Genomic DNA, 27,922 nt, shown 5'->3' with positions numbered 1-27,922 from the left:
TGTTTAGTGGTACCTGTAGTATCAGCTAAATGTAACGCCTCCTTCATTGCCAAAATCATATAACGTGTGGCCCTACTGGAAAATACGGTTGATTTGTCACCGTCACCACTGGAGTCAGTGCCTGTGTCTGGGTCTGTGTCGACCGACTGAGGCAAAGGGCGTTTTACAGCCCCTGACGGTGTTTGAGTCGCCTGGACAGGCACTAATTGATTGTCCGGCCGTCTCATGTCGTCAAACGACTGCTTTAGCGTGTTGACACTATCCCGTAGTTCCATAAATAAAGGCATCCATTCTGGTGTCGACTCCCTAGGGGGTGACATCCTCATATTTGGCAATTGCTCCGCCTCCACACCAATATCGTCCTCATACATGTCGACACACACGTACCGACACACAGCAGACACACAGGGAATGCTCCTAACGAAGACAGGACCCACTAGCCCTTTGGGGAGACAGAGGGAGAGTTTGCCAGCACACACCAAAAGCGCTATATATAACAGGGATAGCCTTATAATAAGTGCTCCCTTATAGCTGCTTTATATATATATAAAAATATCGCCATAAATTTGCCCCCCCTCTCTGTTTTACCCTGTTTCTGTAGTGCAGTGCAGGGGAGAGACCTGGGAGCCGTCCTGACCAGCGGAGCTGTGAGAGGAAATGGCGCCGTGTGCTGAGGAGATAGGCCCCGCCCCTTTTCCGGCGGGCTCGTCTCCCGCTATTTAGTGAATCCAGGCAGGGGTTAAATATCTCCATATAGCCTCTGGGGGCTATATGTGAGGTATTTTTAGCCTTTATATAGGTTACATTTGCCTCCCAGAGCGCCCCCCCCCAGCGCCCTGCACCCTCAGTGACTGCGTGTGAAGTGTGCTACCTTTAGAAGACTGCAGGAGTCTTCAGCCGCCGATTTTGGACCTCTTCTGACTTCAGCATCTGCAAGGGGGCCGGCGGCGCGGCTCCGGTGACCATCCAGGCTGTACCTGTGATCGTCCCTCTGGAGCTGATGTCCAGTAGCCAAGAAGCCAATCCATCCTGCACGCAGGTGAGTTCACTTCTTCTCCCCTCAGTCCCTCGTTGCAGTGATCCTGTTGCCAGCAGGACTCACTGTAAAATAAAAAACCTAAGCTAAACTTTTTCTAAGCAGCTCTTTAGGAGAGCCACCTAGATTGCACCCTTCTCGGCCGGGCACAAAAATCTAACTGGAGTCTGGAGGAGGGTCATAGGGGGAGGAGCCAGTGCACACCACCTGACCTGGAAAAGCTTTACTTTTTGTGCCCTGTCTCCTGCGGAGCCGCTATTCCCCATGGTCCTTTCAGGAACCCCAGCATCCACTAGGACGATAGAGAAAAGGAGTAAATAGTGACCAGGTTAAGTTGCAGGTGAAATTAGTTGGGAAGGCAGTGTGTGGTTGAATTACTCTGGGGGACAGTGTGTGGCATTATTATAAATTAGATTTAGTACTGTGGGGGCCAATGTGTTTGCACTTCTGTGGGGGCCAGTGTGTTTGTTTAATTGCTGTGGGGGCCAATGTGTGTGCATGGGGTTTTTATCCCGTAGGGCACTGATGGTGTGCCTTGGCAATTTTAAAGTCTTGTAGGTGTGCCGCAAGTTGAAAAAGGTTGAAAATTACTGCTCTAGAGGTAAATTACTTGCAGATACTTGGAATAGAGGGGGTTAATGTACTCAAGGAGGTGACTTGGAACACTGCAGCTGGGTGATAATTTCCAAGTTTAGTGGAGAAACTGCTGCATGGTAGATTATTGCCAGAGATAGTCATGAGGGCAGTTATTTCCGTATCCAGTGATCAACATTCATCCAGATTTCTCTCAAATATCACCTTATGCGGGTTAGCAGTTTATTATTACCCCAGAAAGGGGAAGGAAGACATGCAGTGTATTAGCTACGAATGTATTCCTGCTAGCAGTGAGGGGCTGGTGTCTGTCCTACAGATGTGGGGTTGGGTACCTCTTGACTGACTTTTGGAGCTACTCGCTTGTCCTTCTGCAGAGCAATGTGACAGCATTGAACAGGGATCTGAGGAACAGCAGCATATAGGTGTCCTCATGGGTGCTGGATAACTGCTCTGAGGCACTCTGATGTGACCTGTTGTCAGTGTCAGTCTGTAGTGTTGTTGTACTGAGGTTACCTGGGTAGTCTGGTATCAGCAGCAAGCTCCCTCCATACTGATCTGAGGTATCAAGCCTCTCACAGGAGGCAGGGCCGTCTTTTCGTATGGGCTCAATGGGCTCTTGCCCAAGGGCCCCAGGAGTATAAGGGCCCTAGGCTGATAGCTGAGGGTCCCCTCTTTCTAGAGGTACCAGATTTTTTAAAATCGGCCATAGGGAACCAAAGATATCGAACTTCAAAGCAGTGGTCCCCATCCAAGCCTGTTAATTGCTCTTCCCAGCCAGATATCTCAGGTTCTGTATGACTTAGAGTTTTTCTGAGGATACAGTTCAAAAGCTGGGACTCTCCACTTTCGGTGGACACTGGCAGATTTTCTCTACTATGCCCAGAACCAGAGATATCAGCCTTCAAGCAGCTGGTCCCTGCTCAAGCTCCACACGCCTAATATGCAGTTTTATATATTCATTGGTGGATTGCTCTGGCTCCTGAACTCTGATCTCCAAGTCCCCAGTACCTCCTGACAGGTGAGGCACTCTAATATTTTATCCCATTCAGAGCTAAGAAATCTTTTTCCAGGAACTTGAGATATCTGCAGTCAAGCAAGCTGCTCTCTCACCACACCAGAAAATTATGAATATTAAGCTCACTCCACTATCGACCCCTCCCTTACATATTAAACACCCCATACCACCCTGAAAGTCATGTACCGAGGCCCCTTCAATGCCACCTTCTACAGTGTAGTGTTCTCCCTCCCTCCCCATCTGTGCAGTAAAGCAGTAATTAGCAGAAATTACTGCTCCAGGTCTTATATGCTGAGCAGAAGATAGAACACCCCATACCGCCCACGGGACATCAAAGCTACTGCTGATAGCACCCCCACCCCCCCTCTGAGGATATGTAGGGGCCCCAGTGCATTGCTGTGCCCAGGGGCCCACACTGCTGTTAAGACAGCCCTGACAGGAGGCCCTTTTCTGTCAGTCTCTGAGGAGAATCACCCGTCTGCTCATAAGCCTCTCTTACTGAGGGTCTGGGATCACACAATGAAAGGCAGGTAGCTTTCTTCTGTTGAACACTGACTTACAATTGCACACAGCCACCCTGACACACGCAGTCAGCAGCAGTGCAGCTCCTTCCATTGTACCACTGCCTCACCAGACTCTGCACTCCTCTGCCTCCGGAACTTTCTTTACCACACTAGAGATGGCTACTGACTCACTGTCTCAACACAGTGACTCGAATCATCAGGAAGTATGAATGATTCGAGTCACTCACTGTTTAATGAGTCGAGACAGCTGCAGCAGCAGCCTCTCTCAGCCAGAGGGAGGAAACTCAGTGTGTCCTTCAGTCAGTGTCTTCTGCTGAGTGTCTTTATCTGTGATTGGCCAGAGGCTATACCAGGTGACACCCAGTGGGAGGGGAGAGGGAGCAGTCACGACTCACCAGTCAGTGAGTGCTGTGCTGCTGTGCCTGAGTCATGTCATGAATCATGATTCATCCTGAGTCTGCCAGTGAGTTGAGACAGTTGTACACTGACTCAGTGACTCAGTGGATGGATCTGATTCATGCAGCATAAGCCTGCAGGAGGTGGAGCCCCTGTGGTACAGGGCTCTCAGCTCAGTGTTCTCAACTCACTGTTCCTGCTCAATGTGATTGTGGGTGGCAAACTCCCTAGAGGCTAGATAGTGGATAATATAATAAATACAAGCCCACCTAAAATTATCTAATTAGCAAAGTATGCAAAGTAAAAAAAAAATGTTTTTATTTGGTTTAGTTACAGACTGAATGATGTGTTTCATGGCTGTTAAGCTTTCTCTCCTCAGCCAGAAGTAATGTGCATATTCTGTAACTAGTGTGCAATAAGTGGTTATTAATAATATATCAACATAACACTGAATCTATGTTAATATATTATTAACAATCAGTGCATAAGCAACTGCCTCCCCCAGATACACTGCACAATCACTGCAGCTGAATAACTCCCTCCATGAGTCCAGCACTGATCTGCCAGCACTGGCAACTCACTGATTCATGTGCAGTCTCTGCAACACATTCCAGTACAAATGAGTCATGACTCATGTGCCGAGACACTGACTCGAGACACTTCACTGAACTGAGTCATGTGTCTCAACTCAGTTCAGTGAATCACTTTGCCCATGACTATTAACCACACAGCTGGTTTAGTCTCCGCCCCCTCTCACAGGCCCCGCCTCTGACACAGAGCACTTCAATCCTGAATTTCAACTGTTGCTGCTGAGCATCAGAGATCCATTTTTATATACAGCTGGGCTGAGTTCCCAGATCTTACCCCTCTGACTGTTAAGTGATGCCCCATTTTAGGGGTATCACATTTATTCCAATGTAAGAAGCTTAAAAACCATGGTAAGTGGTCACTTACACAAAATAGTGATGCCCCAGCTGTTTATTCGCTTCTGGTAACTTGGTGGCTACATATTTTTAAGCATGACCAGGAGAAACAAATTTTAAATATATATATATATATATATATTAGTGATGAGCGGGTTCGGTTTCTCGGAAACCGAACCCCCCCGAACTTCACCCTTTTTACACGGGTCCGAGCCATACTCGGATTCTCCCGTATGGCTAGGTTAACCCGAGCGCGCCCGAACGTCATCATCCCGCTGTCGGATTCTCGCGAGATTCGGATTCTATATAAGCAGCCACGCGTCGCCGCCATTTTCACTCGTGCATTGGAAATGTTAGGGAGAGGACGTGGCTGGCGTCCTCTCCGTTATTGCTGAACTTGATTGTGCTTTATTGCTTAATTGTGGGGAGGACTGGGGAGCAGCTGTATAATATAGGAGTACAGTGCAGAGTTTTGCTGATCAGTGACCACCAGTTATCCGTTCTCTGCCTGAAAAAAATGCTCCTTATCTGTGCTCAGTTTGCTGCATATATCTGTGCTCACACTGCTTTATTGTGGGGACTGGGGACCAGCTGTATTATATAGGAGGAGTACAGTGCAGAGTTTTGCTGACAGTGACCACCAGTATACGTTGTCTGCCTGAAAAACACTCCCTATCTGTGCTCAGTGTGCTGCTTTATTGTGGGGACTGGGGACCACCAGTATAATATTATATAGGAGGAGTACAGTGCAGAGTTTTGCTGACCAGTGACCACCAGTATATAATATATAGCATTACGGTACAGCAGGCCACTGCTGTACCTACCTCTGTGTCGTCAAGTATACTATCCATCTAGATTCTATACCTGTGGTGCATTTCAGTTGTGCAGTTTGCTGACACAGTGACCACCAGTATATATAGCAGTACGGTACGGAAGGCCACTGCTGTACCTACTTCTGTGTCATTAAGTATACTATCCGTCTACATTCTATACCTGTGGTGCATTTTAGTTTTGCAGTTTGCTGACACAGTGACCACCAGTATATATAGCAGTACGGTACGGAAGGCCACTGCTGTACCTACCTCTGTGTCGTCATTAAGTATACTATCCATCTACATTCTATACCTGTGGTGCATTTTAGTTTTGCAGTTTGCTGACACAGTGACCACCAGTATATATAGCAGTACGGTATGGAAGGCCACTGCTGTACCTACCTCTGTGTCGTCATTAAGTATACTATCCATCTACATTCTATACCTGTGGTGCATTTTAGTTTTGCAGTTTGCTGACACAGTGACCACCAGTATACTATATATAGCAGTACGGTATGGAAGGCCACTGCTGTACCTACCTCTGTGTCGTCATTAAGTATACTATCCATCTACATTCTATACCTGTGGTGCATTTTAGTTTTGCAGTTTGCTGACACAGTGACCACCAGTATATATAGCAGTACGGTACGGAAGGCCACTGCTGTACCTACCTCTGTGTCGTCATTAAGTATACTATCCATCTACATTCTATACCTGTGGTGCATTTTAGTTTCGCAGTTTGCTGACACAGTGACCACCAGTATATAATATATAGCATTACGGTACAGTAGGCCACTGCTGTACCTACCTCTGTGTCGTCAAGTATACTATCCATCTAGATTCTATACCTGTGGTGCATTTCAGTTGTGCAGTTTGCTGACACAGTGACCACCAGTATATATAGCTTTACGGTACGGAAGGCCACTGCTGTACCTACCTCTGTGTCGTCATTAAGTATACTATCCGTCTACATTCTATACCTGTGGTGCATTTTAGTTTTGCTGTTTGCTGACACAGTGACCACCAGTATATATAGCAGTACGGTACGGAAGGCCACTGCCTTACCTACCTCTGTGTCGTCATTAAGTATACTATCCATCTACATTCTATACCTGTGGTGATTTTAGTTTTGCAGTTTGCTGACACAGTGACCACCAGTATATATAGCAGTACGGTACGGAAGGCCACTGCTGTACCTACCTCTGTGTCGTCATTAAGTATACTATCCATCTACATTCTATACCTGTGGTGCATTTTAGTTTTGCAGTTTGCTGACACAGTGACCACCAGTATACTATATATAGCAGTACGGTACGGAAGGCCACTGCTGTACCTACCTCTGTGTCGTCATTAAGTATACTATCCATCTACATTCTATACCTGTGGTGCATTTTAGTTTCGCAGTTTGCTGACACAGTGACCACCAGTATATAATATATAGCATTACGGTACAGTAGGCCACTGCTGTACCTACCTCTGTGTCGTCAAGTATACTATCCATCTAGATTCTATACCTGTGGTGCATTTCAGTTGTGCAGTTTGCTGACACAGTGACCACCAGTATATATAGCAGTACGGTACGGAAGGCCACTGCTGTACCTACCTCTGTGTCGTCATTAAGTATACTATCCGTCTACATTCTATACCTGTGGTGCATTTTAGTTTTGCTGTTTGCTGACACAGTGACCACCAGTATATATAGCAGTACGGTACGGAAGGCCACTGCCTTACCTACCTCTGTGTCATCATTAAGTATACTATCCATCTACATTCTATACCTGTGGTGCATTTTAGTTTTGCAGTTTGCTGACACAGTGACCACCAGTATATATAGCAGTACGGTACGGAAGGCCACTGCTGTACCTACCTCTGTGTCGTCATTAAGTATACTATCCATCTACATTCTATACCTGTGGTGCATTTTAGTTTCGCAGTTTGCTGACACAGTGACCACCAGTATACTATATATAGCAGTACGGTACGGAAGGCCACTGCTGTACCTACCTCTGTGTCGTCATTAAGTATACTATCCATCTACATTCTATACCTGTGGTGCATTTTAGTTTTGCTGTTTGCTGACACAGTGACCACCAGTATATATAGCAGTACGATACGGAAGGCCACTGCTGTACCTACCTCTGTGTCGTCATTAAGTATACTATCCATCTACATTCTATACCTGTGGTGCATTTTAGTTTTGCAGTTTGCTGACACAGTGACCACCAGTATATATAGCAGTACGGTACGGAAGGCCACTGCTGTACCTACCTCTGTGTTGTCATTAAGTATACTATCCATCTACATTCTATACCTGTGGTGCATTTTAGTTTCGCAGTTTGCTGACACAGTGACCACCAGTATACTATATATAGCAGTATGGTACGGAAGGCCACTGCTGTACCTACCTCTGTGTCGTCATTAAGTATACTATCCATCTACATTCTATACCAGTGGTGCATTTTAGTTTTGCTGTTTGCTGACACAGTGACCACCAGTATATATAGCAGTACGATACGGAAGGCCACTGCTGTACCTACCTCTGTGTCGTCATTAAGTATACTATCCATCTACATTCTATACCTGTGGTGCATTTTAGTTTTGCAGTTTGCTGACACAGTGACCACCAGTATATATAGCAGTACGGTACGGAAGGCCACTGCTGTACCTACCTCTGTGTCGTCATTAAGTATACTATCCATCTACATTCTATACCTGTGGTGCATTTTAGTTTCGCAGTTTGCTGACACAGTGACCACCAGTATACTATATATAGCAGTACGGTACGGAAGGCCACTGCTGTACCTACCTCTGTGTCGTCATTAAGTATACTATCCATCTACATTCTATACCTGTGGTGCATTTTAGTTTTGCAGTTTGCTGACACAGTGACCACCAGTATATATAGCAGTACGGTACGGAAGGCCACTGCTGTATCTACCTCTGTGTCGTCATTAAGTATACTATCCATCTACATTCTATACCTGTGGTGCCTTTTAGTTTTGCAGTCTGCTGACACAGTGACCACCAGTATACTATATATAGCAGTACGGTACGGAAGGCCACTGCTGTACCTACCTCTGTGTCGTCATTAAGTATACTATCCATCTTCATTCTATACCTGTGGTGAGAAAATTGTCAAGTCAAGCGGAACGTGACCCGTCAACATCTCCTCCTTCAAATTCTCCCGCAAAGAAAAAAAGGTACAAAACTGCTGAATAGCGCCTCAGATCATGAATATAATTTATATATTTGTACAATTGTTCTGTCACATGCGCTGCCGTGAAACACTGTGTGTGTGTTTATAATAAATGGATAATAATAAGAAGAAACGGCTGCGCAAAAGTGGAAGAACAACCACCAATGGCTAATGGGGAATAATTAATGATAAAAGCTGACGTAGAGAAAGAAAAAATGTATTATGTTAATAACATTAATTAAGACTTTCGGAGTCTACATATAAAATGCAATAAAAAACACATGAAAATAAAATTAAATATGTCAACACCTAGATCATAAGATGTATGAGCTGTAAATTCTCAATCTGCTTATTGAGAATGGGAACCACAGAGTCCAGAATTGATGTAATTGGAATGTCCACAGTTCCAGATAAACAGCCGATCAGTGTGTGGCTGATGATAGATGTCTTGAGAGATTTTCACAGGCAGGTGGGCAAATGAATAATTAAATTATGATTACCTTCTCCTAGGGCTGGTCCGTACCGAGCGTCCTCGGTATTGCGGTCCTGCAATGCCCAGTGTCCGTCTGCGTGGCGAGGAGATGACTGTGCGGTAACCAGGCAACCAGCGGTAAAGAATGTAGTTTCAGCCGCGTTCTAAGAGAAGATGTCAGCAGCCGTGCACAGGGGTGGGGCTGAAAGACCGGATGGCTTACGGACAATTCACTGCCTGATATAGGTGGTCTCTCCAATAGAATGAAAGGAGTAGCTGACGGCCGTGTAATGAGCCGGGATGTGCAGCCGGTGTGGAGCCGGGATATCTGTGGTTCAATGAGCAGTTTGAGCCAAGATGTAGGGTTGGTGTAGAACCAGGATTTCTGTGGCTCAGTGTGCGGCTTGCTACCTAATAGGTAGAATGATCCAGGTGTGCAGAGAGGCGGGGTCCTGACGCGTTTCGTCACAAATCATGTGACTTTGATCAGGCACGTGGAGGCCACACACACTACTGAGCCTCATTTTGACTTGTTTTAAGGACATTACATCAAAGTTGGATCAGCCTGTAGTGTGTTTTTCCACTTTAATTTTGAGTGTGACTCCAAATCCAGACCTCCATGGGTTAATAAATTTGATTTCCATTGATAATTTTTGTGTGATTTTGTTGTCAGCACATTCAACTATGTAAAGAACAAAGTATTTAATAAGAATATTTCATTCAATCAGATCTAGGATGTGTTATTTTAGTGTTCCCTTTATTTTTTTGAGCAGTATATATATATATATATATATAATGTGACACAGCATATACTGTAAGCTAAACAAGCACAACAACGTAACTAGTCTAAACCAAGTGATGTAGCTAAAATGTCATTTGTACAGGTAAAAACAAATAAAGATAGGACAGCATACATAAAAAGAAACAACATAAGACAAAATAAAGTGCAAAATTGTGGGATAGGGAAAAACATTAACAAAAGGAGAGAAAGAGAGGACTTGTAAAGAGGGAGTCTAAAAGAGAGGTGGGGTAGCGATATCAGAGGACTGATATAAATAAGAAGAGGGCTGTGAATTAAAGTGAGTGTAAGAACTAGTACACATACACATAAGCTTAAAAAAGTTTCTTAAAACATGGTATGGTTGGTTGTTTACAAATTTTGTGAGGTAATGGTTACATAGAAACATAGAAACATAGAATTTGACGGCAGATAAGAACCACTTAACCCATCTAGTCTGCCCCTTTTTTTGATCCTTTATGCAATCTCAACCCTTTTTGAACCTTAATTGGTTTCACTACATTGGTGCCATGCAGTGCTTAAAGTGGTCCTAGAGAGGTGGTGGAACTCCCACACAAACCCCCACCCCGACCCCAGTAGTTATGCCCCCATATAGTATTGACCCCATTAGGTATGCCCCCAGTAGTTATGTTCTCAGTAGTATTGCCCCCGAGTAGTATTGCCCCCCAGTGGTAATGTCCCCATAGTTATGCTCCCAGTAGTTATGTCCCCATATAGTACTACCCCCAGTAGTTATGCCCCCATAGTTATGTCTCCATGTAGTTATGCCCCCTTTAGTAGCACCCCTACACACACACAAGAAAACAAACCACAATACTTACTTTAAGCCCGCTCCAGCAGCCGACTGCTGCCATCCGTCTGGCTACGGTTATGGCTAAAACTAAGTTGGAGAAAGGACCTCTGATGTCACCAGGGGGAGGAACTAGGGCCGAACAGGGTACCTGAATTGTACCCTTGCAGGCTCGCTTAACTCTCCACGCTTTGGGCTCGGTTACTGAAGGGAGTAGTTGATGGCGTGGATAGTGAAAGTACTATCCCACCGGCCGAGCTCTTACCCCTGACATCAGAGGTCCATTAGCCCACTTGGTTCTAGCATCTACCATTCACCCGCCAGCTTCTCTGAACTATGGGAGTGACGTCATGACGTCTCTCCCATAGCGCATATTGCCAGGGCCGGAACTCAAGAGTGAGCTCCTGCTTCTGGCTGCCGCTGTGGGGAGGGAGCTGGGCGCCCGCTGGTAACAAAATCTTAGCGGGGGCCTGGCATCTCCCTGTGGCTCTGGGCAGACATTCTGGGCTAGGAAAGCTAGACTGATTCCGTCTCCAAATGTCCAAATGGAACTGAAGGAATGCAGTTCCACCCTGTTTCGGCACGCTTTAACCGCTGGTGCCATGTGTGAGAAAGTACTGCATAGGTCAGTTTTACATCTAGGGAAAAGATGTTCTTGGTCTGTATATCGTTACACATAAGCTGTGAGGCAAGATTTACTACACGGAGGTAAGATTTACTATTATAGTGGGAAATTTCATCCATTTATTATACTTTGTGAATCATATTTAGTAATAGATCAAAAACATGAATGAAAATGGAAATTTTCTTTGACCTGTGGGTGGCAACGGATGACTACTTTGCTTAGTACATCACTATTATTCTTGAGCTCACCAAAGTGGTTTCTGTACACTGCAACAGTTTATTTAAGGCAGTTTGAACAAGTAACTAGTTTACAAAACTAATTAAATCAAGTCCACAAATGAGTAAATATCCTTGTGTAAATATTGTTATGCTATATGTGTAGAAATACCACCTTATCATATATGCCTTGGATAGTTAAGCTGCAAACAATGTAGACTTCTAAAGTAGGTAAAGCTTCACAAAACTGTTTACAATCCTGAGGTCTTCCAAAGAAAAGAAAAACATATTCCACTGACACTACCAGAATTTAGCTTTAGAATTTACTGCCCCAGTTTCCCTTTTTCCGTATCTCAGGCCAAAGGAGTTCCAGTTATAGGAGGAGAGATCCTTTTCTCTTTCTACCAAGAAGGCTCCTTCAGGTGCAGGAATAACTCGGCTGGGAAGAGATAGATCAGCAGGCAACAGCTGTCCAGATGGGACCATTTTCTTCCTCCGACACAGAACAGATAGTATTGGTGTCTGTTCCAGTCTCCGTGTAGTAGACATCTGATCTGGGCAAGGCAAAGAACTGAGCCACTGGCTCTGCCCAGGCGCCATACTGATTTTTTCTCCTATAAAACAGTATAATGTTATCAATGTCAATTAAGCTATCATTTTATCTAGCACAGCGGTTCTCATACTTGTTACATTGGATCTGCACACTGCACACCATTAGAAATCTATACTTATTGGTGAGATCCATGGTTATCTCGTATTCTTTTCAGTATTAAGCCTTTTATGTCATTCTATATCTTTCTGGTTTATTTTTATTTTATTGAAATCAGCACCCTCATATAAAATAAAGACATAAATCACCACTAATATGTATTGTGATTCTGTCATATAAATACAATATGAATATAGAATCAATAACAACATTATAAAAAAGTTTCAAAATATTGTTAGAGATACAAAAAACATGATGCTTAGTAGATCATAAACTGTAGATCCGACAAGTTTACAGTATATCGCTAGGTTTACAATACATTTATTATCATGGAGACAAGTTTATCAATTGTAAAGGACTGTGTAATACACTGGCACTATACAAAAATATGTTAATAAATGAAATAAATGAATGTAATAAGTGACTTTATTAAACTTCCCCTTGTCATTTAGGCACTTCATTACAACTAAATAGTAATGTGGGGATTAGTGCACTCCAGAATGTCCTGTCTACTTTCTGGTGTGTACTTCAGGAACACGCATTGCTCTTTACAGATCTAGCACTGCTATTCAGTGTTATTATAGGTATTGAAAAACAATGATAATTAAAAGGGGATGCAGGCAGGTTTCCGACACCGGAATTCCGACTGCTAAAAGTGCCGCCACCCGGAATCCCGGCTAACAGGGGTTATTTCCATAGAGTAGGAATAGAACCTGTGGTAAGCGCAGCAAGCTACCGAGCCTGCAGCGTGGCAATTGCAGCGGTCCCGCAAGGGGACTCTTTGCGCTTGCCATGCTGCTGACATACTTTCAACGTGCATTCAGAGCTTCTTTTAAGCATGCAGAAATATGTACTTAATGAGTATTCCCATAGAATGCTATTATAGCTGGTTACTAATCTTCAACATACATTTTATTTTTCAAATTAACACCCATTACCAAAAAGTACTCAAAAGTGATATTACCCTTATACAAATAAAGATGAGGATGATGATGATGATGATGATGATGATGATGATCAAACATTGAGCTCTAACAGCACATCCCATTCTTTATTGGCAGTAATAAATAACTTAATCAGCCAAAGTATTCTTTAACCCAGAGTGAACTGAAATATAAATACATGTAAATGATGGATATCTGAGCTGCTTTATTAACTCGTGGACCTTTTTAAAATAACATAAAACATAAGGAACTAAAATTGTACACACTGCTGCCAGCAAGAATTAAATATATCCTTAATATATACAAACACTGCTGCCATATAGGTAATTGTCCGCACTCAATATAATATTAGGGCAATGGATGTTGTCTGAATCAAAATATAATTCATTATAAATAGGCAATGTAACCATAGTGAACAGTATAGTGGATATATATAGTAAGGAATAGATATGAAATAAGTTTGAATGTATGAGGTAATGTTTAGCTGATTTAAGAGATTAGGTTTGTGTATGTGTTTATATAGATATACTGTATATTTGTGTTTTACTGCAAGATGGTAAAACATAGTGTGTAGGGAACAGGTTTATTCTGCTCTAGCCTTAAATAAGGCTAGAGAGGTCACAGTAAGATCAAGAGTCATTGTAGAGAAAAGGTATTAGGCCATAAATGATAATAGGTATGTGACAGAGCTCTGTTGGTCATTGGAATTCACAGGTGTGCTTACAGTAGATCAGAATCAAGATTCGCAATACCTTTAGCAATTATAAAACTGGTTTGTCTATTGTCCAGTAAAGGTTAAAGCTAGGGAGCATAAATTAACTACTATGAAAAGAGATCACATCCATTGATAAAACATGGTGTAACCCACCCCAAGAAAACTTGTCAATACAACAGAACTTTGGATGAAAAGACATTCCAGATTTTACAATACTATACTTGCTTAAGGCAGTGTGGACACCACACTTTTATGACACCATGCCTCCGTGAACAGGACACGACAGCCCAGTTCAATGTTTGTTTTATTACACCTTGGAATCTGACAAACCTATAATTACCTATTCCATTGGAAACTATGAGAATATGATAGTTTGAATTGGTAAAATATGGGATAAAAGCAGCAGGTTTTTTAGTTAGGAGTTAGAGGAAGAAGGGAGGAAGGAGAAGGAGAAGGAAGGAAGTCAGTCAGGAGGAGAAGTCATGGAGAACATGCTGAAGGAATGATTCTTGGGATGGCAATCTTTAACTTGCAAGTATACATTTTATGTTAGCAATTGAAACTGTTTGTGAAACTTATGTCATGTTGTTTTATGTTATATAACGAAGGAAGCTTAATATAATAATTAGTATATATATCACTACTGTGTATATCTTATTCTGTACGAATTGATCTGCCTGTAAATAAAGAATCATATAAAAAGAGCAGTAATATTCAAGCTTGAACTCTCTTTAAGGAATCTTAATTTCATAATTTCATAAGTCATATGTATAAGGACTGCATATATTTATCAGACACTTTGTAAGCCTGACATAATATATTTGCAGATATATATGATAAACGCATATTAATTAAAATATATCCATATATTAAATACCATATATGATATATTAAATATTAATATTCATAAATATGATTCCATAAATCAATATTGGCGACCACGAATTGGACTTGTTATTACTGAATCTGATTATCTGATTTATAATATTTATGAGGAGTAGCAAATGCTATAAGCTGGCTACCAAATCTGCAGAATCACGGTGGGGATGTATCTATGAAAATTTATTACCATTGTGTAATGTCAATTTTGTATTCTGTATAACCTAGGATAAATGTGTTAGTGCAATATACGTTATTTTAACTAACATAATATCTATTAGGAAGCAGCACCAATGGCTGTAAGCCTGCTGGCAAAGTACAAGATCACAGTGGAATAGGTTACAAATGAGAATAAAGAATTTAAAGGCCTAGAATAGAAAATGTGCACAGTGGAAATGAGTATTTCCAAATAAATGTATAAATGTACCAGGTATTAGAGTTTAACCTTAAGACACCGGTCAATCTTAAGGAGAGGATACCTTCAGTACTAAAAACAAAGAATCTATAAATTTAGCATTGCAATGTTAAATATGCAAAAAGTTGCAGCAGCATTAGGAAAAATGCGCAGAACTGCGGCTTTAGAAGCCAAACAGAAATGTAAAGAAGAATCAGGTTCACGTCTTCGTAAGGCGTGCCTGACCATTAATGCAAAAATGCATTCATTATTTAAGTCCCTTAAACAGGAAAATAAACAGAAAAAGATTAAGTCAAAAGCAAAAAGTCTGGCAGTTTGTAATCAAATTGTCAAGATCTCTCATGAAGAGATAACATCCAGCAAGCAAGCTGAGGTTATGGAAACACCTAACAGAAATAGTGTAGTATGTGAGACACTGTCTACAGGATTCAGAAATGACTTAATCAGTCAAGATCCTAAAATGAATAAAAGTTACATGTTGCAGGACTGCATCAATGTGCAGCGCATGGAGTCTGTTATGGTCACACAGACCACCAGCAGAACAACCTCTTTGGTAAATGAAGAAAGTAGCAATGTGCCGGATGTGTCTATCATCAGACAGCACATTAATGTAAAGGAGGTAGCAGCAATAGGAGATGTCCCCTATACTGTTTCTACTAAAGGGGAAGATTATTGTAACTCAGATTATGAGTATTCTGCTGAATACACTCTCAGAGTTCCCAATGTAAATGAAGAATTTGTTATGCCCTTAGGCAAAGGTGAATTGTCAGCAGATTTAAACACTGATAGCTGCAGTACAGTGCACACAGGGGTGGAGAAGTTCCCCATGGTGAAAACTCCCATGGCAACCAGAGCTGCAAACCTTGAAATGTATTCACCTGGAAACATGTTTAAAAGGAAAATCCATGAAATTAATTCAGGAATGCATGTTTACAAACAAAGTTCCCAAACTTTTGTAACCCCCACACAACACTCAGAGAAATCTAGTGATGGTGCAAATGTTTGCATGCTCTCAGAGAGACCACATGCAGAGTGTCATTCTGCAAACCACACACCAATTAACAATGACAAAAAGGATCACCAGGATGAGAATGTTTTTATGCCCTGGTGCCATAACCATTTTATTACAGGTGTGGAAAGACAGAAAGCCCTGGGACCTGCAATACATATTTGGCAAAGTCTAACAAGTTTCTCTCCCCACAAAAGTAGGTTTTTTCAGAAGCTCCAAGATTCTTCCAGACTAAGGAGCCATGCCAAGCAGCAAACGCTATGGTTGGAGACAGTCTGGGCCCAGGCTGCGTCACTAGGGAGTATGGTCACAAGTGAATACGGTAGTATAATTTCTTTACTTGTTAGATCCAATGTAGCCATTGTTTGCTTTGATGTTCAAACAGCCACAGTTTCCAAATTAAACCTGCATCATATCTGCAGCGACAATTGTGCTGTCATTGACACACAATGTGACAGGAAAGATTGGCACAGGCCAGAAACAATTGTTTGTTTGTTATTCAATCTTTAAAGACACATTTGTAAATTCTGTACCTGATAACATGCAGCAGATAGGACAGAATGCATAGCAAGCTATGTTAAATCACTGTATAAATATCTGTGATATTCATTGTATGTCTTTTTGTTTGATTCATAGTAATCCTGGCAACCTGTATACAGAATGGTGCAAGACTCCAAAAAGACTCTAATTTACAAGGGAAAAGGTCTTCATTAACCCTTTCATCGCTGCTATCCAGCAAAATCTACATAGCATCCCTAAAGACTGATATATGGACAAATCCTCAAGGAGTTTTCCAGTTTCACAAGAAAGGGGAAGGTTTTCATTAACCCTTTCATCACAAGTAATCATTACTTGTCTTTCAAACTACATGTACACCCCCACAACAGTGTACAGCACATCTCATCACTGTGATTATACAGAACTGTCTCATCCCTTCATATACCTTAATCAAACATATGTAAACATTTGTCTGATATATATATATATATATATATATTTATTATATCGTTGTATTATATACCTTGTAAATATTTTATGGTTTTTTTTATATTACACAGTAGATACTACCTATGCTTCCTTCGTAAAAGCTTCAAAAGTAATTAAATATCTAATACAGGATGGTATCCCGCGTTTTAACAAATTGGGCCAAGATTATTAAGTAGGATGAATAATTCTCTTAATACAGACTGTAACAAGTCTAAGAGAATTAATTGTAGCATAACAGGGTCACTGTATATGCACATGGCTGCATATAAAATGATACTGGATGGAATTAGATATAGTCAAAGCCATTCCTAAATGATATTTAATATCTGTTTGAAGCAAAATTGTATTCATTTATTGTATTGATAGGATGTTACTATATACACTTCAAAAGCATTTTAAATAATTATTGGTCAAAATATAGGTAGGATAGAAAACGCCTTTATATGGGTTAAACTGGTATAGGGTTATTTTAGATTAAGATATATAAAATAGAGACAAGGTAGCATAAGGAGATTTAAGAGTGCATGGTAATTTATTCAGTGAGGAAATACAGTAAACAGAGTAGGTGTACTACTCACAGCCATTTGTGGTACTATTGCCCGAAGACAATTAAGACCTACTATTAACAAGGAAAGAAAGAAAGAAAGAAAGAAAGAAAGAAAGAAAGAAAGAAAGAAAGAAAGAAAGAAAGAAAAAAAAAAAAGACTTTCATATATGCCTGTTCTATTCAAAATCACAACCTGTTTGTGCAAAAGCAATATGGACACTTGTCACAACTGCGGCATTGGAAAAACATTTAAAGGACGCACAAGGCTAAAGACCATTACTGAGGGTCGTCACAAGTACTGAATGTTCAAGACACAGCACTCGACGTACACAGCCCTCTGCCTCAAACAGCGAAATGGCAAGCAAAGGAGCAGCTGCTATGAAGAATTCTACTTCAACTGCCTCCATGATGCAAACATAATACGTCTCCAATGGCAAGCAAACCACGCAGATGACATTACTCTCCCAGTAAATTGCTACAGCCAAGAACAGCAAAAATGTCCAAACGTACTGATCCAGATACAGAAAAAAGGTCTACAATTGGGCTATGGTATTCCAAATGTCTGTAGAAATTAGTTTTCCTCATGAATACTGAATAAAACCTCAGTCTTGTCTGCTTTAGTTAAAAAGTAGAATAAGGTTAGGTAAGCTAAGAATTTTTAGAGATTTTTAAAATCATAATGGTTATTATTATTACACTTATGGTATATATTATGGTTACAACGAAAGTTATGTTTGAAGTAATATTTTGAAATGTATTTGGAAGCAATTACGCTAGTTTAATGTGTGGCCAATCAAAATAATTTCTCATGGCCACAAGGGGGCGACTGTTGCCATATAGGTAATTGTCCGCACTCAATATAATATTAGGGCAATGGATGTTGTCTGAATCAAAATATAATTCATTATAAATAGGCAATGTAACCATAGTGAACAGTATAGTGGATATATATAGTAAGGAATAGATATGAAATAAGTTTGAATGTATGAGGTAATGTTTAGCTGATTTAAGAGATTAGGTTTGTGTATGTGTTTATATAGATATACTGTATATTTGTGTTTTACTGCAAGATGGTAAAACATAGTGTGTAGGGAACAGGTTTATTCTGCTCTAGCCATAAATAAGGCTAGAGAGGTCACAGTAAGATCAAGAGTCATTGTAGAGAAAAGGTATTAGGCCATAAATGATAATAGGTATGTGACAGAGCTCTGTTGGTCATTGGAATTCACAGGTGTGCTTACAGTAGATCAGAATCAAGATTCGCAATACCTTTAGCAATTATAAAACTGGTTTGTCTATTGTCCAGTAAAGGTTAAAGCTAGGGAGCATAAATTAACTACTATGAAAAGAGATCACATCCATTGATAAAACATGGTGTAACCCACCCCAGGAAAACTTGTCAATACAACAGAACTTTGGATGAAAAGACATTCCAGATTTTACAATACTATACTTGCTTAAGGCAGTGTGGACACCACACTTTTATGACACCATGCCTCCGTGAACAGGACACGACAGCCCAGTTCAATGTTTGTTTTATTACACCTTGGAATCTGACAAACCTATAATTACCTATTCCATTGGAAACTATGAGAATATGATAGTTCGAATTGGTAAAATATGGGATAAAAGCAGCAGGTTTTTTAGTTAGGAGTTAGAGGAAGAAGGGAGGAAGGAGAAGGAGAAGGAAGGAAGTCAGTCAGGAGGAGAAGTCATGGAGAACATGCAGAAGGAATGATTCTTGGGATGGCAATCTTTAACTTGCAAGTATACATTTTATGTTAGCAATTGAAACTGTTTGTGAAACTTATGTCATGTTGTTTTATGTTATATAACGAAGGAAGCTTAATATAATAATTAGTATATATATCACTACTGTGTATATCTTATTCTGTACGATTTGATCTGCCTGTAAATAAAGAATCATATAAAAAGAGCGGTAATATTCAAGCTTGAACTCTCTTTAAGGAATCTTACTTTCATAATTTCATAAGTCATATGTATAAGGACTGCATATATTTATCAGCCACTTTGTAAGCCTGACATAATATATTTGCAGATATATATGATAAACGCATATTAATTAAAATATATCCATATATTAAATACCATATATGATATATTAAATATTAATATTCATAAATATGATTCCATAAATCAATAACACATACATACAAAATTGACACACATAATACACACACACAAAAATACATATACTGTATGCATACTTGATTTAAGCATACCTGTCAATTTGAAGGTATGGGCTGGTCCTTCAGCTGGATCTCCTAGGGCAACTCCAACCACCAGGCCCAAGAGAGAGAAAGCAGGAATGAGCATCTTGTTTAGGAACACCTGCAGTAAATGTGTGATGTTAGGCATTAGAATATGCTTTATGTTTTCTTTCCCATCTTTGTTGGCAAATGGTCAGTTTTATTACAATTAATACATTATTGTTCTAAAATTGTAGGGGGAGATGGACAAAGCCTTGAAAAGTGTTTAAGTGGATGGAAATAAAGTACTCGCCGATCAGCTCCTAACTGCCATATTGCAGGCAGTGTTTGAAAAAATAAGTTAGGATCTGGTTGGTTGGTACTTTATCTTTCTCCACTTTATCACTCTCTAAGGGGCATATTTATCAATAAATATTTGCAGCTATAGCCCCTGAAAACACCTGTTTTCGGGGGTAACTGCAAATATTTTGTATCACATAAATGTATGTCTAATACCTGCTGCGATCCTACCATTCCCCGGGTGCTGGATTTGACAACCATTCTAATGACAACTTTGCACTGGGTGGCCACCATTCTAATGATGTCTCATCAGACTGAGCTGCTTGGCTGTCTCTTACACCCTCTTGATGTCTCTCCCTGCTGTCATGAGGCCTGACATCTGGGATAACTGAGTACTACATTTCTGTCAGCACTATACTGTATATCCTGTAGTATAGATCCTGCACCTGCCATCTTCCACCCCACCACATGCCTCCTGCCCTGCACAGCCTACTCCCAGCTGCTTTACACTAATACCCCCAATCTTGTTGGCTTCCAGGAGGTGTCATCTCACCCGGTGTCAGTAACGGCCTCCCCACAGCACCCATATTCCCAGGGCCGCAGCTAGGGGTTATGTACCATGGTCTGGGCTGCTGCCATCGCCTGACCACAGCTAGGAGGTTGCTGGCACTGAGGAGGGGGGCTCATGTATGTAGTAAGTGCCAGTAAGCTAGCAACCCTGATACCAAATTGTGGGCTCCTGTCTGTGTCTCTGCCCTCTCAATCCATCTCCTGCATGTGTCTCTCCCCTCTCTCAGGCCATCTCCTACACAGGGGTGTATCTACCTATTGGTCAGGATGGCACTCGCCAGGGGCGCCAGGCAAGGAGGGGGCGCCATCCGGCTGTGCCATCCATGGCCAGGGGGTAGAACCAAGTGGTACTGTTAGACTTGGTGACTGTCTGTTAGTACTGGCGCCAGTGTCCGGCAGCAGCGCACTGCACCTCGCTTGTAATCAGACTCAACATAAACTACAGCTCACAGCAGCCCTTGTTGCTGGGAGCTCCCCGCACCAAGGGCTGCTAGGAGCTGTAGTTTACTTTGAGTCTGATTGATCACTAGTGCTGAGCTGTGCCGCTGGACACTGGCGCTGGCATTTGGCTAGGGCCGTGGACGGAGTGGAAGCACGGGGGTGGGACTACACAACACTCACTGCCAGGCAGCCCAACAGCATGGAGAAGAGGGAGGGAGGACAATGAGCTACTAAAGTACATGCAGTCAGCGTACCCTGTCTGTAATGTGAGGGTGGGGGGGATACTATATAGTCTGTATGTGTGTCTGTGACTGAATTTATGTATGTGTGTGACTATGTATGAATATATGTTTGTGTGTGTATAAGTATCTACTGTATTTATGTGTTTTAGTGTGTGACTATGTATGTGAATAAGTGTGTAACTATGTACAGTAAGTATGTGACTGTATTTGTATATACTGCATGTGTGACTGGACTGTATATCATATGTACTGTATGTGTTTTGTTTGTGACTATGTATGTAAGTGTATATGTCTGTGCCTAGGGGCAGGATCAGATATACTAATGGCAAATGTGGTTTGACAGCATTCCCCATATAAAATTAGGAATATATTTATTAGCACTGGTCCACATTTCCATTTTCTATTTGCATTCCCCATATGCCCTTTATAGACTGTGTTTTCTATAGGGGTATGACTGTGGGGCGTAACGTGAATAAGAGACACTACTGTGCGTTGTAATGTGAGTAATGGTCACTACTATGCGGTGTAATGTGATACTGTGTGGCATAATTTGAATTGGAAGTACTATTGTCTGGCCATGCACCTTCCCCACAAGGTCACATTCCTTTTTTGATACGCCTCCCTTATTTCAAATATGTGTATGTGTGTGTGGTGGGGGGGGGGCTGCCCCTGACTTTGCCAGGGGCATTCGGACTCCTAGATACACCCCTGCTCCTACATATGTCATCCTGACTCAGTCCATTCTTTCTGTATCCCCCCCAAGGTCAACTCATACATGTGTCACCTAGCCTCTATGCACAGCTTGGCAAGTGTCTCCACCTCTCAGTCAATCTCCTGCATGTATATTCCCCTCTCAGTCCTCTCTTCACCCCTTACCTATTTCTTCCTCTTCTTCTGAATTGGGGGTATCCTGTGGTTCAACATCACTTAACTGAATGCAAATATGGCAGGTAAGCATTCAACGAGATAAAATTCCAATAGCAAATTATGTTTTCAGATATTGATGCAAGGGGATTACTCATTGAATAGGCATGCACTAAGGAATGACTGGATAACAAGGGAAGTGGACCCAATTGAGTATATTGCCTAGGGCTCCATGAAGTTTTAATTCGGTTCTGGGACCCAGAAGCTCTTCACGGAGGCGCAACCTCTGACAAACACCTTATCTGCCACTGCATCTTCCTTTCCACTCCTCCCCTGCCATGTCTTTCTCTCCTTTCCTCTCTGTCCATCCACTTTGCCATCACCAGATGGGGGCATTGATGATAAAAAAGGAAGGGCCGGAGAAGTGGGGGTAGGCTCCCTGTCTTACGTGCCGAAGGGCCCACAAATGTTTAATCAGTCCCTGCATAAACGCTGAGACACATTGATTCATACTGAGACACACTGCACTGCTGTACTCTCCGTCTACCCTCTCTGCAATGTCGCCAAATTGTGCCCTATGTTTTAAAGATGTAAGAAGGATCTTTGAGTGATCAGCAGAGTGTAACCAGCATTGAAGTTACGTGATCAATTGACTGAGCTATGTATCAGTCAACTGACCGCAATGCTGGTTACGCTCTGCAGAGTGCTTACTCTAGGGGAGATATCTGATTGGTGTTTGCAGGTTTCAATGGCAGGGTCACCATAGCGTAGGGCAACCAGACTGGAGCACTGGGATAGTACCAAGCATCATATAAAAAGCCAGAGGAAGCACACATGAAATGAATTCTGTGGAGTACACTATAGTTGGTTTCATTAGTGTTTATCTTGTTCAGGTAAGTAAAAATTTTGACTCATTATATATTTAGCTATGTCATTTTGCATATTTTTCTGGAGGAATCTATCCCTGTTGGTGTTCCTAGTGGTATTTGCTGCATCATTTATGTGCTGTCAGAATACTTCCCTATCGGTTCAGAACACACAATAGAATATTCAGTGAGTCTAACTGCTTATGGGGTCTATTTATAATTGCATACTCAATGCAATCTGGGTGCGATATTTGCGCCCAAACATGAATTGCTCCATGTGATAATTCTGCCATGGTGTATCACTGAACACCAGCAGGGACACGTGTGTTCGGACCTCTAGTGGGTAGTATTACTTTGCAGTATGCTGTGAATCACAGTGTCTGACTAGCAACTTTCAGGTTTGCCAAGGGCCAGCGGTATAGTGCCCAGGCTTATATCGCACTAGGCATGATTAAAATTTGTATTATTCTGATTGGTGTATCGATGTACCAATGTATTATACCAGTTAAGTGTCTTTGCATGTCAAATAGTAGAAAGTTAATTGATCTGCTGGAATGTGCTCATATACACCAGAAGTCCAGAGATAGATGCTAATCAGCCATATAATCCTGTGTGTGGGACAGGAAGCTGTGAATAAACACAGCAGGGATCAAGCTTGTAGTTTAGGGAAGACACACTGTCTATCCAGGTGTGAAGTCCTTCCTGACCAGAACTACACTTTGATTACCCAGGAACCAGATCTGTGGCCAGAAGGGTGTAACCTGCTCTTCCTGAGACAAAATTGTAAACCCTAGCCTAGAGCTTTAAAGCAAGCCATAAAAGATGAAAGTAGCAGCCCTGCTAGGATGGCTGAGGGACCTCACTGTAAGCTGAGACTCACCCCATCCACTGGCCTTGGGAGGGTTAAAATGCTTCGGGGGGGGGGGGGGGGGGTGCTGTGAGGGGGCCTGCAGTTGGTCTAAACTATGAGAAACTCTGGCTGCAGGTTGTTCACTATCGTGCGGTGGTTCCAGTAGGAGATTGGGCCCTGTAATGTTCCAGAATATGTTGAGGGGTCTCACTTATCCAGTGTTCTGTACTACAGGTTACTAGGATGTTGTTTTTCTCCCTATTTCATTCCTTGAAGTTGTAATTACTTGTGTGACTAATTAAACTATTATATTCTTGTAACCTTTCTTTTTCTTTAACTATACACTTTGAAGATTTGACTTGGATTGAACATCTTAATCTTAGTTCTGGATTCTGTGTTTTTACACCGAAACCCTGAGAGACTTATGTTACCTAATTTTTACTTATTAATAATTGTGTTTGGGGATGAGAGCAGGAGCTCACCCTTGGCTTGACCCAAAGGGTACTTCTGCTGGTGGCAGTTACCACATTGATTTACTACACATGCTGGGGTAATCAGAAAGGTGTCATGGACACAGTTCTCAGATTGGTGTATCTGGAGAATAGCCGTGCCTGGAATCGTGACAAGTGGAATAACTGCTTTTTTCAACTGCAACTTGCACTTTTGTTTGGATCACATGTGCTTTGCTTTTCACACGGGTCTTGGACTTGGAGCTGTTTACAACTAGTGGGGCTGGGAAGGGGGTTAGATTGAGCAAGTAGATGCAGCAAGGGGGCATGTAGATATGGCCAAAGTACAGTATAGACATGGAGCAGTCCTGTTGGCTTCCTGCAAGCTACAGAAAAATGGTAGCAGAAAATTTGCAATTGCATCTTCCTGGATGGAGCTGACTTCCTATGTGATGATGGCGGATGCAGGGCTTCGCCTGATTGGACGAAAGTGACTAAAACACACACATTAATGCAAACAGAGTAAATCCGCTGCAACTGTGCAATTGTTTTATACAACAGGTTTTCTATGTGCTGTGGCAGGGACAGCAGGATTTCACCTGTTTAAATGTGGAACAGCAGTTGAACATGAATCCAGTCCAGGTTTTCTTTCATGTCAGAGATGAACTGCAGCTAAGCTGATTAGTAGCTCCTGTTGGCTAGCTTTAAAATGCTGTCAGTGCACAGGAATAATGCTCCTGACTGCGAAATAGCCACCCAGGCGATAGTCTGGGGATGTGGGGTTACGCTAGGAACCGCTGGAGTCTGTATCAGCTTTGCTTTTCAGAACATAGAGTGTTAAGCTGTGACCTGTAACCTGCTGTGAACTGCTGTTACACCAAGTGAATGACCTAGCTTGTGGAAAAAGAATAAACCTGCCATTTTGACCTGTACTCGTTGTAAGTGATCCTTGTCACAGTACATTTTTACATTTGCATTAAAACTTCTTATCCTTGTGCTAAGCTGTATTGGTATAGCGCCAACTTATTACATAGTGCTTTTACAGAGATTTTTTTTTCATCCCCATAAATTCCTGCCTCAGTAGAACTTACAGTCTAATTTGTCTAACACACCAATATATACACAGGGCCTAATTCAGACCTGATTGCAGAAGCAAATTTGCTCTTCAATGGGCAAAACCCTGTGCACTGCGGGGGATGGGGGGCAGATATAACATGTGCAGAGAGAGGAGTTAGATATGGGTGGGTTATATTGTTTCTGTGCAGGGTAAATACTGGCAGCTTTATTTTTACACTGCAATTTAGATTTCAGTTTGAACACACCCCACCCAAATCTAATGCTCTCTGCATATGTTATATCTTCCCCTCCCCTGCAGTGCACATGGTTTTGCCCATTAGATATCAAATTTGCTGCTGTGATCAAGTCTGAATTAGTCCCATAATGACATTAATAAGGATTAAACCTTCAATTTTTGAAACAGATAACATTTATGGTAGGCTTACTGTACTTAGAAAGTTTTCCTCCACACCTTTATGGGTTGCAAGGCAAATCTTGCAGTATTTTTAGTTACAGTGTGCTGTTCTGGAATAGCATATTGCAGCCATCACAAAAGGGCCCAATTAACAATGGAGCTACAACGCCAGGTCTCCTCATAAAAATAGTAGAGATGTGCACTTGAAATTTTTCGGGTTTTGTGTTTTGGTTTTGGGTTCGGTTCCGCGGTCGTGTTTTTGGTTCGACCGCGTTTTGGCAAAACCTCACCGAATTTTTTTTGTCGGATTCGGGTGTGTTTTGGATTCGGGTGTTTTTTTTCAAAAAACACTAAAAAACAGCTTAAATCATAGAATTTGGGGGTCATTTTGATCCCAAAGTATTATTAGCCTCAAAAACCATAATTTCCACTCATTTTCAGTCTATTCTGAATACCTCACACCTCACAATATTATTTTTAGTCCTAAAATTTGCACCGAGGTCGCTGGATGACTAAGCTAAGCGACCCTAGTGGCCGACACAAACACCTGGCCCATCTAGGAGTGGCACTGCAGTGTCACGCAGGATGGCCCTTCCAAAAAACACTCCCCAAACAGCACATGATGCAAAGAAAAAAAGAGGCGCAATGAGGTAGCTGTGTGAGTAAGATAAGCGACCCTAGTGGCCGACACAAACACCTGGCCCATCTAGGAGTGGCACTGCAGTGTCACGCAGGATGGCCCTTCCAAAAAACACTCCCCAAACAGCACATGACGCAAAGAAAAAAAGAGGCGCAATGAGGTAGCTGTGTGAGTAAGATAAGCGACCCTAGTGGCCGACACAAACACCTGGCCCATCTAGGAGTGGCACTGCAGTGTCACGCAGGATGGCCCTTCCAAAAAACACTCCCCAAAAAGCACATGACGCAAAGAAAAAAAGAGGCGCAATGAGGTAGCTGTGTGAGTAAGATAAGCGACCCTAGTGGCCGACACAAACACCTGGCCCATCTAGGAGTGGCACTGCAGTGTCACGCAGGATGGCCCTTCCAAAAAACACTCCCCAAACAGCACATGACGCAAAGAAAAAAAGAGGCGCAATGAGGTAGCTGTGTGAGTAAGATAAGCGACCCTAGTGGCCGACACAAACACCTGGCCCATCTAGGAGTGGCACTGCAGTGTCACGCAGGATGGCCCTTCCAAACAGCACATGACGCAAATAAAAATGAAAGAAAAAAGAGGTGCAAGATGGAATTGTCCTTGGGCCCTCCTACCCACCCTTATGTTGTATAAACAGGACATGCACACTTTAACCAACCCATCATTTCAGTGACAGGGTCTGCCACACGACTGTGACTGAAATGACGGGTTGGTTTGGACCCCCACCGAAAAAGAAGCAATTAATCTCTCCTTGCACAAACTGGCTCTACAGAGGCAAGATGTCCACCTCATCATCATCCTCCGATATATCACCGTGTACATCCCGCTCCTCACAGATTATCAATTCGTCCCCACTGGAATCCACCATCTCAGCTCCCTGTGTACTTTGTGGAGGCAATTGCTGCTGGTCAATGTCTCCACGGAGGAATTGATTATAATTCATTTTAATGAACATCATCTTCTCCACATTTTCTGGAAGTAACCTCGTACGCCGATTGCTGACAAGGTGAGCGGCGGCACTAAACACTCTTTCGGAGTACACACTTGTGGGAGGGCAACTTAGGTAGAATAAAGCCAGTTTGTGCAAGGGCCTCCAAATTGCCACTTTTTCCTGCCAGTATAAGTACGGACTGTCTGACGTGCCTACTTGGATGCGGTCACTCATATAATCCTCCACCATTCTTTCAATGGGGAGAGAATCATATGCAGTGACAGTAGACGACATGTCCGTAATCGTTGTCAGGTCCTTCAGTCCGGACCAGATGTCAGCATCAGCAGTCGCTCCAGACTGCCCTGCATCACCGCCAGCGGGTGGGCTCGGAATTCTGAGCCTTTTCCTCGCACCCCCAGTTGCGGGAGAATGTGAAGGAGGAGATGTTGACAGGTCGCGTTCCGCTTGACT

This window comes from Pseudophryne corroboree, chromosome 2 (genome assembly GCF_028390025.1).
Source record: "Pseudophryne corroboree isolate aPseCor3 chromosome 2, aPseCor3.hap2, whole genome shotgun sequence".
Taxonomy (NCBI): domain Eukaryota; kingdom Metazoa; phylum Chordata; class Amphibia; order Anura; family Myobatrachidae; genus Pseudophryne; species Pseudophryne corroboree.
The sequence above is the reverse complement of the archived record's forward strand: the minus strand, read 5'-3'. Positions refer to the sequence as shown.